Source organism: Apium graveolens, chromosome 8, assembly GCF_009905375.1.
Source record: "Apium graveolens cultivar Ventura chromosome 8, ASM990537v1, whole genome shotgun sequence".
NCBI lineage: Eukaryota > Viridiplantae > Streptophyta > Magnoliopsida > Apiales > Apiaceae > Apium > Apium graveolens.
The window spans coordinates 63,020,948-63,035,406 of NC_133654.1; positions in this window are offsets into that span (position 1 = coordinate 63,020,948).

Below are 14,459 nucleotides of genomic sequence, written 5' to 3' on the forward strand. Positions count from 1 at the left end.
GCACTAACCCCGAGCAAAGCACACAGCACTGCTCTAACTACTGGATCCAAGGCACACATTGGCCTACTTGACCATTATATGGTCTGACCACGAATCTGGTCCACAATTTTATAAAAATAATCCAATTCTAACATAGTAACAGAATAAACAGTAATAAGCAATAAAGAGAATCATTAACAACATTGGACGTTCAATAATGAAAATGGTTTCAATCTGCATAAATATCAATATGGCATTTTCAAAGCATGGATGCCAGGTAATGAAAGAATTGAATAACAAGGAATCAATATTTCAGGGTTTCAAGGATTTGGTCTTTCAAAGCATGAGATACAATGGTTTGAATGTGTAAACAATCTGGTACAGTGTTTGATATTTAGTTTGTATGTATTTGTGGAGTAATATCGTATATTTGAGGTTTGTATTTGGGTATACAACAATGAATGGTCTAGAAAGAATCAGGTTTACGGCTCAAGATCAATAACTGGAATCAGGGTTTAGGGTTTAGTGCTTCAAAGCACTTGCAATATAAAACAGGACTAGCAATCACTACAATATCTCGAGAAGGTTCAGAACACTTGCCTGGTACTAGCTTGTTATACTTCACTAACTTTCAACCACAACCGCCTATTCCTTGACTATCTATTTCCCTTTCCTACGCCTTGCCTCTTCTGCTCACATATCATAAGCATCTATCAATATTCAACTCATACGATTCCATTCAATATACACTTCTATCTACCCTTCGTTTTACCCAAATCCGATTAACGGATTGAAAGTTACGTTATAAACAAGTAAACACCGAACATATAGACTGACAGTCAACCAACAAGTCACATATAACACGTAACAAGTCAAACAATCAATGATACATCATTTATAAAGGAGTCTCGAGTCATAAACAGGCTTTCAGGTTTTTAATATGATTTTTAAAACATTTTTCAGAATTAAAACTGGTCATTGGATCAATTTTAAAGCAATAACCAGGGTTCGGTTGGCCACATCTGGCTTCAGAATAATTTTATAATAATTATCGAGCCTTGAAAATAATTTAAAATAATATTCTAAAGCTCGAACCTATTTTTCAGAATTTTTAAATCATTTTTAAATAATTAAATCTAATTAAATAATTAATTAAAATCAATTAATAATTAATTATGTCAATTAATCAATTAAATTTTGAATTAATTGACCAATTAATCAATTAATTATTAACTAAAATTAATTAACTAATTAATTCAGATTTATTTTTGAATTAAAAATAATTTTCGGAATTAAAATAATTATTTTTGAAATTTTCAAAAATTAAAAACCAATTTTGGAAATGAATTTATAAAAGAAATCTGATTTTTAAAAGTTTTTGAAGCAGAAATCCTATTTCTGCAAAGCTGGGAAACCTTGGGGGACTAAACTGTAAAAACAGAAGTTAGAAATTAATTTTACAAAATTTTGGATCAAAACCGGGTCAAACCGGGTCAGAAGTCCGGGTCACCAAGAACAGAAACAGGTTCTTCATGAACCCAGATTCCGGTGACCGGAATACGGCTCCGGTGAGCCCCGATTCAAGCGAAAACAGGATGGTTTGACATGATTCAAGTGGGGTTTTCACTCTAAATCACTTCAGGAGTTCGAATCAAATAACAAATGGACCAAACGACATCTGGAAACGAAAATCCGGCCAAAAGCTTCAAGAACACCGGCGAAACATTCAAGAGATCGATTCGCACAAACCAGGAACCGTCCGTTGCTATACTATATACGAATCGATTCCATATTCAACCAGGAACACATATCAACCATCAAATTCGACAGATAACCCCTAACAAAGATTCCCCTAAATCGAATTGAAAACATTCAAGATAATATAAACCCTAATTTTTAATTCCGAGAATCAAACCCAGAATTAAACACGTTATTGAACTCCAAATCAAGCGTATAATATACCAAAATCTTTAGAATGAAAAGCTCTACCACATGCAAGCATCAAAACATACAAACAATACCTCGAACAAAAATTCATAATTTTATTTTTAAGAAATTCGAATATAAGTAATTAAATCAGAAAATACCTTTGAAATCTGCAGTGAAACGGATGAAAGATTTGGATTCTAGATTTTAGTAGCTTCGTTTTGAGTATATGTATGCCAAAATCGGATATCGATAACGCCTCTGAATTTGTGTTTGATTGCGAAGAACAAAATATAATTATAGTATTTTCTCTGTAAAAACTCTGTAAATACTGTTTATAAATGATTTCTGGTACAAAATAAAATACGGTAAGGCTATTTATAATTACGGATAATTAGTATCCCGTTGGATCATTCCAGATATAAAATGGTAGGTTTATTTATAAAAACTGATCCAAACGGTATCGGTTTTCGGGATAATTATCCAAACCAGTACAATTTATACTACGGTCTTGGTCTCAGCGCCTGATTACACGTATTACCAGGTGATAATCGTGATAGTTTAATAAAAAGATCCCGTTTATCAGAAATGCGAGTTTTATTGATTTACTGAAACGAATAATGTATCGAAAATATTGCGCCGGAACCCGCGCAGGACAAACCGTACACCGGATCGAAAAAGTCGAAACATGGAAAATGCTCGGAATATTGCAATTAGGTTAGAAGGGGTTTTCGGAAGAGTTTCGGGTTATAAAAACGTAAAAACGGATGACGTCGGTTGGTTCCCATTTTTATATAATAGATTTTAAATACCCGGAAAAAGATTTTATAAAATCCATATGATTCCTATAAATTCATAAATCAACATAAAAAATAATTAGGAAGATATGACAATTATCTATATTTTATTTGGAACATATAAAAATTAAAATACTCAATTAATAATATTTTTAAACATCCAAACACATTTAAGACTTAACAAATAATTCACAGAATAGCACTGAACACATATAATAATTATTTATTAGCAAAAATAATTACACGATATATCCCGGATATTACAGCATCCCTTCACAAAATCCATGATTTTGTGATAATCCTCAGAGGCTGGAATTTCTTTGATCACCAGAGCTACAAAATTGTTCCTCTCATAGATAAATCCTGACTGAGACATGATCTTGACGACTGGTGCCATTGTTAAGTAAGGAAAATTGCAGAAAGAAAGGGGTTTTGCTTTGAGGATGAAGAGAGCAGTTAATTGTAATAGAGAATGATAAAAGCTAAAATGAACTTGAAATAAGGCTTTTATGTATTCTCAGATAAAATGAGTTAAAAATTAAAGGTAAAAATTAAAGACCCAATGAAAATTACCCAAAATAGCCGTTTAAAAAAATAAAATAAAATAAACTGTCAAAATTTAGTCAAGTATATCTTTAAGTATATCTGATGGATAATGTTCAGAACTTTAACGGCTAAGATGTAGACAATTCGACGGATGAGAATAAAGCAATTATCCTTTGGGTAAAATAATAATCCAGAAAAGTTATTGATTTTTACCATGCTATTCTATTTCGACGGATGATCAAACTTGATGGATAATGAACATCCGTCGAGATGTAAATTTTGACTTAGCCAAAATTTCATCCAAGACAGAAAAGTCAATTAGGTTTCTGGCTACATTACAACTTGCAGAATTATCAAAAATAATTTAAGAATAATTAAGCATACCTAACTCACTTACCAACCTAGTAAAGGTGGATTCATCAAGTGGCTTGGTAAAGATATCTACAAGCTGCTTCTCACTTGGAACAAAATGAAGTTCCACAGTACCATTCATCACATGTTCCCTAATGAAGTGGTACTTAATATCTATGTGCTTTGTTTTTGAATGTTGTACTGGATTTTCAGTGATGGCAATTGCACTTGTGTTATCACAGAAAATAGGAATTCTGTCCACTTGCAGACCATAGTCCAATAATTGGTTCTTCATCCATAGAATCTGTGCACAGCAACTGCCAGCAACAATATATTCAGCTTCAGCTGTAGAAGTAGAAACTGAATTTTGCTTTTTATTGAACCAGGATACTAGCTTGTTTCCTAGAAATTGACAGGTTCCTGTAATGCTTTTTCTATCAATTTTGCATCCTGCATAGTCTGCATCTGAATAACCAGTTAGATCAAAACCAGAATCTCTAGGGTACCAAATGCCAAGTTTTGGTGTTCCCTTGAGATATCTGAAAATTCTCTTTATGGCTATTAAATGAGACTCTCTAGGATCAGCCTGAAATCTAGCACAAAGACAAGTAGCAAACATTATATCTGGCCTACTAGTTGTTAAGTATAAAAGTGAGCCAACCATGCCTCTATAGCTTGAAATATCCACAGACTTTTCAGTAGTGTTTAATTCAAGTTTAGTTGTAGTGGCCATGGGAGTTTTTGCAGATGTGCAATCCATTAGGTCAAATTTCTTTAAAAGATCATAAATGTATTTGGTTTGATTAATGAAAATTCCATCACTAACTTGCTTAACTTGTAAACCAAGAAAGTAAGTTAGTTCTCTCATCGTGCTCATTTCATACTTACTTTACATCAATTTGGCAAACTTTTTGCAAACTTTTTCATCTGTAGAGCCAAATATAATATCATCTACATAAATTTGAACAAGTATACTAGAGCCATTAACATTTCTAAAGAATAAAGTTTTGTCAACAGTACCTCTTGTGAAGTGATTTTCTAAGAGAAACATTGACAAAGTATCATACCAGGCTCTAGGTGCTTGCTTCAATCCATAAAGTGCTTTCAAAAGATAGTAGACATATTCTGGAAAATTTGGATCTTCAAAACCACGTGGTTGACTGACATAGACTTCCTCCTTCAAGTCTCCATTCAAAAAAGCACTTTTGACATCCATTTGATAGACTTTGAAATTAGCATGGGCTGCATAGCCAGAAAAGAACTAGAGTTCTATACTTCTTTCCTAAGAAAATTTTGATGGCTTGAAGTCTTGCAACAGGAGCAAAAGTTTCATCAAAATCTATTCCTTCTTGTTGACAGTAGCCCTTAGCAATCAATCTAGCTTTGTTCCTGACAACTATGACATTTTTATCCATCTTGTTTCTGAATACCCATTTGGTGTCAATTGGATTATTTCATTTAGGCTTGCGTATCAGCTTCCATACCTTGTTCCTTTCAAATTGGTTTAGCTCCTCCTGCATAGCTAGAACCCAATCAGGATCCAACAGAGCTTATTCTACCTTCTTTGGTTCTTCCTTTGAGAGAAAGCTGCTATATAGACATTCTTCTTGAGTTGCTTTCCTTGTTTGAACTCTAGAAGATGCATCACCAATAATGAGCTCAAAAGGGTGATCTCTAGTCCAATATCTTTTCCCAGAGATGGACAATACATTGACTGGTCCAAACAAATCCATGTGCAACAGTTGTAAAGGTTCTTTAATTGTTGAATCAAGCTTCTTTTTGAATGATGCTTTAATTTGCTTTCCTTTCTGACAAGCATCACACAATCCATCCTTTAAAAACTCCAGTTGAGGAATACCTCTAACCAATTCTTTCTTGACTAGCTCATTCAGGGTCTTAAAGTTTAGATGGGATGGCTTCTTGTGCCACAGCCAACTTTCATCTTGACTAGCGTTACTGAGAAGACAAGTTACAGATTCTGCATTTGTTGAGTTGAAGTCGGCTAGATACACATTGCATTTTCTCACTCCTGTGAGAACCACTTTGTTGCTCTTCTTGTCAGTCACAACACAGGCTTCTGCATTAAAAGTAACTGAGTTTCCCCTATCACAAAGCTGGCTGATACTCAACAGATTATGCTTGAGACCATCCACTAGGGCAACCTCTTCAATGATGAAATTATCCTTTAAAATCAAGCCATATCCCACAGTATAACCCTTGCTGTCATCTCCAAAAGTGATACTTGGCCCAGCTCTTTCCTTGAACTCAGTGAGGAGGGTAGAATCTCCCGTCATGTGCCTTGAGCACCCACTATCCAAATACCAAAGATTCTTTCTATTTTCCTGCACACATCAAAATCAAATCAAGTTGATTTTGGTACCCAAGTTTCCTTGGGTCCTGCCTTGTTAGCCTTTTTCTTTGGTTTCTTAGGTTTGATCTCATTTGACTTGGGTATATCAGATTCATCCTTTGTCATTTGAGTTGGACCTTTGAAACCCTTCATTGAAACAGAATTATCATGCACATTTTGATTAACATGAAAAGGCATGCTATGTGCAAACATGTTATTCCAGTAGGGCATGCTAAATGGCATTTGAGGCATACTAAATGCAACATAATAAGGATTAGGTGCAAATGATATATTAGCAAATTGTGCATTCATATTCTGTGCAGGCAAAACATTCATAGGCATTGTAAGCATGGCAGTCATGTTGGGAAAAGAAGAAGGTGCAGACATGGGAGTAGGCATAGCAAGTTTGCAATTAACAGACAGATGATTAACACTACCACACTTAACATAAATTTTTCTAGGAGCATATTTATTAGGTGTGTAGTTGTTTTGTTTGTTAATTCCTACCTTCCCATTTCTATTATTTTTCCTTTTTGATTCTGTTTTAACCTCAATCTTTTCTATTCTCTCATTCAATTGCTTGATAGACAGATGACCAACATTGACTCTCTTTTCTTTTCTCACTTGACTTGATTCTCCTGGAACAAAGTTTTTAGAAACTGATCCATATTTTTCATTTAACTTAGCTAGCTTGTATTTGCTAACTGGCTTTTTCTCAGCCGGTGGATGTGGTTCCTTGTCTCTCGACGGATAGTCCTTTTGGTCTCTCGACGGATAACACTCATCATCCGTCGAATCCACATCCGTTGCCAGTCCTTCAATCAAATTGGAATCAAGCTTCTCCTTGCCCTTTTTCCAGGCTTCATCACCAAAAGATTCTATACCTTGAACTTTAGTAATTTGAGCATGGACATCTCTAGATGATTTCCATGCTTTGATTACTTCTTATTCTCGTTCAAGCTGCTTCCTTAAAATTTCTTCTTTCTTTAAAGCAGTTAATTCATCTTTAGCAGTTTTACATTCAATTCTCAATTTTTCAAACTCAATAAATTGAGACTCTAGCACATTATTCCTCTCACTTAAAAAACAAATTGTTTTCTTTAATTTTAGCATTTTCCTTAGTGAGGGATTTAAGAGTTGCACGCAAATGATACAATTTAGTAGACATATCATTGATAGTATCATTGCACTCAGATTTAGTTAAATGTGCTAGGTTGGTGGTGATTACCTGATTGTTAGATGAATTAATTTCTGCTTCATCTGATTTGGCCATTAGGGCTAGGTTGACATAGTTTATTTCTTCATCTTCATCCAATCCATCAGCTGCCTAATCATTTTCTTGAGTAATGAATGCCCTTTCCTTTTGTTTGAGTAGCTCAAAATATTTTTTTCTTGTAATCAACATGCTTAAACTTCTTTTTACCAGAATCAGGCTTTCTACACTCACTAGCAAAATGACCTGCCAAGTCACATTTGAAACAATTGAATTTAGACTTATCAACCATGTTTCTGTTTGGCTTAGTTGCTTCAAACTTCTTCTTGAATTTTAGCTTAACAAATCTCCTGGATAAGAATGGTAGATGCTCTTCTATGTCATCCATGTCATCTTGGCTCAATTATTCTTCATTTTCAGCTATCAGCCCTTTACCCTTACTTTCACAGACCCTTGAGTTTGATGTAGAGTCAACAACTTCAACCTTCATCTCCTTCTTATTTTCTTGCTCATCAACTAATGCAATGGATCCTCCTTTCTTCCTTCCTTTCTCCATCTTCTCATCTTTCTCTATTTCAAGCTCATAGGTTTTTAGAATTCCATACAGTGTTTCCAAGATGAAATCCTTGTAATCTTGAGAGTTTCTTAAAGAGACTATAATGGGCTTCCATTCCTTTGGTAGAGATCTAAGGAATTTGAGGTTTGAGTCTTTTGTTTGATAGACCCTTCCATGCAACTTGAGAGCATTCAGTAGCTTTTGAAATCTACTAAATATGTCAGTGAGTGACTCACTTTCTTCACAGTGAAAATGCTCATATTGTTGAATCAAAAGCTGCATTTTGTTCTCTTTTACTTGCTCATTTCCATCACTAATATTTTTTATTATGTCCCAAACCTCTTTTGCTATTTTACCGTTAATGATGTTGTCAAACATATCACCATCAACACCATTAAACAGTATGTTCATGGCCTTTTTGTCTTTCCTGAGTTTTTCAATGTCTGGATCAGACCATTCATGTTTGGGCTTTGGAACTGATGGCTCATTTCCTATACCAGCTCTCATAGGAACATGAGGACCTCTCTTAATGTAGTCCACATAAGCTTCATCTTAAGAAAGAAGATATAGGTGCATCTTCACCTTTCAGTGGTGATAGTTATCTTTGTCCAGAAATGGAATTTTCACTCTAACATCCTTTCTGATCATCTTGTTGATTGTGGTGATCTTTATACTCTTTGTACTTCAAGAGCTTGCTCTGATACCAATTGTTAATCCCAAATAATGCAACAATAATTACAGAAGGGGGGGTTGAATGTAATTCTGGCTTCTTTTTCTGATTTTAAGAATCTTCTAACTTAATATATAACTTTGTTTGATTTTGCAAGAGGTGCGGAATGAAAGTAAAATAAAGATTAAAACACAAAGCAATAAAATACAAGGCTTTAAAACTTTCTGGTGAATTTGAAATTATCCACCATATATATATATATAAAGATAAGAACTCTGTGATGCTTGGATAGCACACAGCTGCTTACAAGTTGAACAACAAGAACAACTGAGAAATTCTTTACAGATTTTGCTTTTTCTATTTGTCTAGTTTTTCTTTCTAACATGGATAATTTTTAACTTGCTACTCTTGGTTTATATATATTACCAAGTTACAAGATAGTGAGACAAGAAAATAAGACAAACTAAATCTAGTCTAACTTCATGCTGCTACATTACTCTATCCAGCATCTTTGAATATCTTCATAATGCATGAATATGGTAATGCTTCTTTGTTCTCTAAATCCTGCAATTAGGCTGCCGCATTCCATTTGCAAACACCCAACGCATGTGACTGTGTTGTCACTGTCAACTGCTATTTTGAATATGATCATCCGTCGGGACTATGTTGGTCATCCGTCGGGAGCCTTGTTGATTATCCATCGGTAGTCTTTGTAGATCATCCGTTGGTAACCTTTCTCTCACTTGACTCCATTTCACTTATACAGAATTACAAGACATCTTATATTTACTTGGTAACCTTTCTCTCACTTGACTCCATTTCACTTATACAGAATTACAAGACATCTTATATTTACAATTAGACAACCTATTCTGCATATCAATCTAGTAGTCAACATGACTTAAAGAATCCTACAACATCTACTCAACTAATACATTGTTGTTTACAGAAATGTGCTACAAGACTTATTATTACATAAACTACACTCTCGATGGATGTTCAGTTGTCATCCGTCGGGACTATAAAGTTCATCTGTCGGGACTATTGTAAAACATCCGTCGAGAGCTACAAAAACACTAAGTTAAATCTACTAAGGTGTTTTGTTCAACTTATCATCAAGTTCACAACATATTCCTAACACAGTTCAGTATGATAAACAATATAATTCAATAAAATAGGATTATAATCAACAGGGATAAAACATTTGTATAAAAGCGTAATGCAATTCATGAGTATCACCAGGGTATATCAAGGTATGTATGAGGAATGGCTTCCAGCCTGTAAGAGAATCAGGTCTTAACTGAATAATGATTTCACAAGGTTTAGTTCATTGATGTTACAAGGTATGATTGAGTATAAGAGTTTTTGTATGTTCAAGCAATTATGTTCAAGTGTTTGGTGTATGGCGGATATGTATTTGTGGAGTAGTATCGTATTTGTGTGTGGTTTAGTATCTGGTAAATCAATAATGGATGGTTTACAAAGAATAAAGCTTACAGCTCAAGATCAAATGATGTGATCAGGGTTCATGACTGAATGATTTAAAGTACTTACAATATAAAGCTGAACTATTTTGAATACTAGCAATATGTCACGAGAGAGTTTAGAAATATTTGCAATGTATCTCTAGAAAGGTTCAGAAGTACTTGCCTTATCTCAAATGATTCCAACTTCACTTGTACTTGTCTAATGATTCTATTCAACAACCACTTGTCTACTTTTTCTATGTCTCGCTTCTATTCACTAATCACTTGCTTTATTTTCTACGCATCGATTCCATTTTTTGATCACCTGCTTCTTTTTTCTATACCTCGCTTACTCTGCTAGGTATCATAAGTATCTATCAAAATTCATTTCACATTATTCTAATCATCACATAGACGTCATAAGGTTTTATCTACCATTCGTTTCACCCAAATCCGATTTACGGATTAAAAGCTATGACTAAAGCAGCCAATCAATAAGCACATAGCAGTATATCACATTAATCAGATAGCACGTAGCATATAGCATGCAAGGTATTCGATATAAATAATTTTTCAAAGAAGGTTTGAATTTGAAAAGATTTTTCTGGTATTTAATACGGATTTTTAAACATATTTTGGAATTAAAACTGGTCTCCGAATCATTTTATAACAACTAACAGAGTTCGATTGCCCGAATCTGGCTTTAAAATCATTTTATAATAATTATCGAGCCTTGAAAATAATTTAAAATAATATTTTAAAGCTCGAAACTATTTTTCGGAATTTTTAAATCAAAATAAATAATTAAATTCAATTAAATAATCAATTAAATTTAATTAATAACTAATTAAATCAATTAATTAATTATTATTTAAATTAATTGACTAATTAAATAATTACTTATCAACTAAAATTAATTAATTAAAAAATTCGAATTTATTTTTGAACTAAAAATAATTTTCAGAATTAAAAATAATGAATTTTTGGAATTTTAAATAATTAAAAACAATTTTTGAAAATAATTATAAACAGAATTCTAATTTTTATAAGTTTACAAAACAGAAATCTAATATTTGTACAGTTTTAAAACAGAAGTCCAAGTTTTGCAAGTTTTGGCAAACTATAGGGGCTTATCTGCAATTTCGCCCCCGTCCTCGTCGTCCCCGTCGTCCCCGCCGGCGGTCGCCATTAACGGTGACCCCGAGCTTTTCCGGCGACGCAGAACTAACCCAGAACTCAGCCAAAATCACAGGAATTAAACTATAATCATCCAGGAACTCAGATATGCACTTAAAATCATCAACAAATCAATGAAACGGACAGAATCTTCGCCTGCAAATCCCGCCGCCGGTTCGAACCATTTTCCGGCCAACCCATTCCAGGAATCGTCTGTTAATTTCATTCATACCATTCGATTGCTTGTTCCACGATCTATTCATTCATATAATCAATTTCAACGGATAACCCTCAACAAAGAAACGCCCATATTCAATTGAAAACATTCATAGTTCATACCAAAATGATCAGGAAGAAAATATCCACAGTATTCAAGCATCAAATCACACAAACAACATCTCGAACAAAAATTCATATTTTAATTTAAAATAATTCAAAATTAAATAAAATAATAGAAAAATAACCTTTGATTATGCAGTAAAACAATTCCTTGATTCTAATAGTACTCTTCAATACCTTCGATTCGGTTACTTGAACTCTAAAATCGGATATCGGTAACGCCCTCAAATCTAGGTTTGATTATGAAGAACACTATGAATTTAGGGTTTTTCTCTGAAAAATTATATATTTAACTGACTACAAATGATTTTCTATACAAAATAAAATACGGTAAAGGCTATTAATAATTACGGAATATTGATACCCCGTTGGATCATACCGGATATAAAATATTACGTTTATTTGATAAAACAGATCCAAATCGATACCGGTTTTAGGATAATTATTCAAATCTATACATTTTGCAAATATAAACTTGGTCTCAACGCTTTGATTATACGTATTATGAGAAGATAATATAATAGTTTAATCAAAAGATCCCGTTTCTCGAAAGTACGGGTTTTATCGATTTACTGAAGCAAATATTGTATCGAAAATTTTGCGCCGAGACCCGCACAGGGAAAACCGTACTCCGGATCGAAAAAGTCAAAATATGGAAAATGCTCGGTGTTAGATATATTTGATAATGTCATGGCTAATATAATTTATGTTTAGATATCAGATCTTACTTAACAGGACAAATCAGTATTTAACTGTTGATCAATACTTATACTGGAAGTCAGGACTTAAGGATATCAGTACTTATATTATCAGGAGATAATCATCAGAAGTTAGATATCAGAACTTAAGTGCTGAAGGACGATCAGATAAGGACAATAGCTGATTAAAGGAAAGAAGATCAAGATAAACATAAGAAGAGATATGCATGAAGAAGGAGTTCCGTGAAAAATGGAATACTTGGAAGAAAAGATATCTGATTGATATGTTTTAGGAAGCAGAATTATATTCCATATAAATTAGCGATTATCTTGTAACTGTGTAGTATATAAACACAGACATAGGGTTTACACTATAAGTGTTATCATATTCGAGAAGATTATTCATTGTAACCCTAGTAGCTCTCGTGATATTTGTTCATCACTGAGAGGTAACAGTTCCATACTGTAACAGAGTTTATTGTTTCAGTAAAGTTTGTTTTCTGTTACTTAATATATTAAAGTTCGATTTGATTGTATTATACACTGTATTCACCCCCCTCTACAGTGTGTGTGACCTAACAAGTGGTATCAGAGCTAATCTGTTAACACACATACAGTTAAAGATCCAAACACAATCATGTCTGACACAGAAACTCCAACTAAGCCTACCAAAACTGAAGAACCTCCAAAGACACAAATTCAAAGTCGGTATGAGACTATCAGAGTTCACATACTGAGACCATCTGAATATCCCATATGGAAGGTAAGGATGACCATGTTCCTGGAAGCAACAGATCCAGAATACCTTGATAGAATCGAGGAAGGGCCTCACAAACCAACCAAGCTCGCAGTTGCAGTTGCAGGTGAAGCAGCAAAGACCGTACCAAAGGAGAAGAGTGATTATATTGCTGAAGATATAGCATCAATTGCTAAGGATGCTAAGGTACGACACTTACTGCATAGTGCCATTGATAATGTAATGTCAAACAGGGTAATCAACTGCAAGACTGCTAAGGAGATATGGGATGCTCTGGAAACAAGGTGTCAGGGAACTGACACAATTAAGAAGAACAAGAAGACAATACTCACTCAAGAGTATGAACATTTTGACTCAAAGACTAATGAGTCATTGAATGATTTATATGATAGATTTGTCTAACTTTTAAATGATTTGTCATTGGTTGATAAAGAGTATGATCTTGAAGATTCAAACCTTAAATTCCTGTTAGCTCTTCCTGAATGCTGGGATTTGAAGGCAACGACAATAAGAGACAACTACAATCTTGATGAAACAACTCTTGATGAAATCTATGGAATGCTCAAGACTCATGAACTTGAGATGGAACAAAGAAGCAAGAGGAAAGGAGGAAAGTCAAGGACAGTTGCTCTTAAGGCTGAAGAAGAATCCCCCAAAGCAGCTTCCTCAAGGAAAGACAAGGGTAAAGCTCTTTTCATAAAGTCTGAAACTGAGTCATCAAGTTCTGAAAGTAATGATGACTCAGATTCTGAAAGCTTGCCTGAGACTGATGCTGATGAGGAGATAATGAAGCTGTGTGCTCTTATGGTGAAAGGAATCACAAAGATTGCATACAGGAAGTTCAGGAAGGGAAAGAAGTTTTCCAGGAAAGGCATAAGTTCTGATAAGAAGAATTTCAGAAGATCTGAAGGCAGAGGAGGAAAGTCTGACAGAGGAGATTATACAAATGTTAAATGCTATAACTGTGGTGAGAAAGGCCACATATCTCCTGATTGCAAGAAGGAAAAGGGTGACAAAGGCAAGGCTCTTGTCACAAAGCAGAAAAGTTGGACAGACACCTCAGACTCTGAAAGTGAGGAGAACTATGCATTGATGGCTAATGCTGATAAAGAAAGTGCTGAGAGCAGTTCTGAAGCTGCTGAAACAAAGGTACCTCAGACTACTTATGCTTTTCATACTGATGATATTAATGAGTTGAGAAGATATCTTAAAACCATGTTTGTTAGTTATAGAGATCAAACTTTAACATGTGAAAGATTAACTTCTGAAAATCTTGCTTTTAAGAAAAGAAATGATTTCTTAGAAAAAGAGTTAGTCATGTTCCATCAAACTCAGAAGGATAGAGATGATGCTTTTTATGTTAGGGATGAAGTGCTAAAAATGAATGAATCTCTAAAAACTGAGTTAGAAAAGGAAAGAGAGATTATCAGGACTTGGACTAACTCTGGCAAAACAACTCAAAATTTGCTAAGTAGTGGAAACTGGAAAGAGGGCTTAGGTTATGGAGAAGATAAGAATGATAAAGGAACTGAAGAAATTAAGCCTGTTGTTAAACAAAAGCCAAAGTTAAAACCAGTTAAGTTTGTAACTGTAAAGTCTGAAAATGAGAAATCGGAAGTTAAAGAGGAATTAACT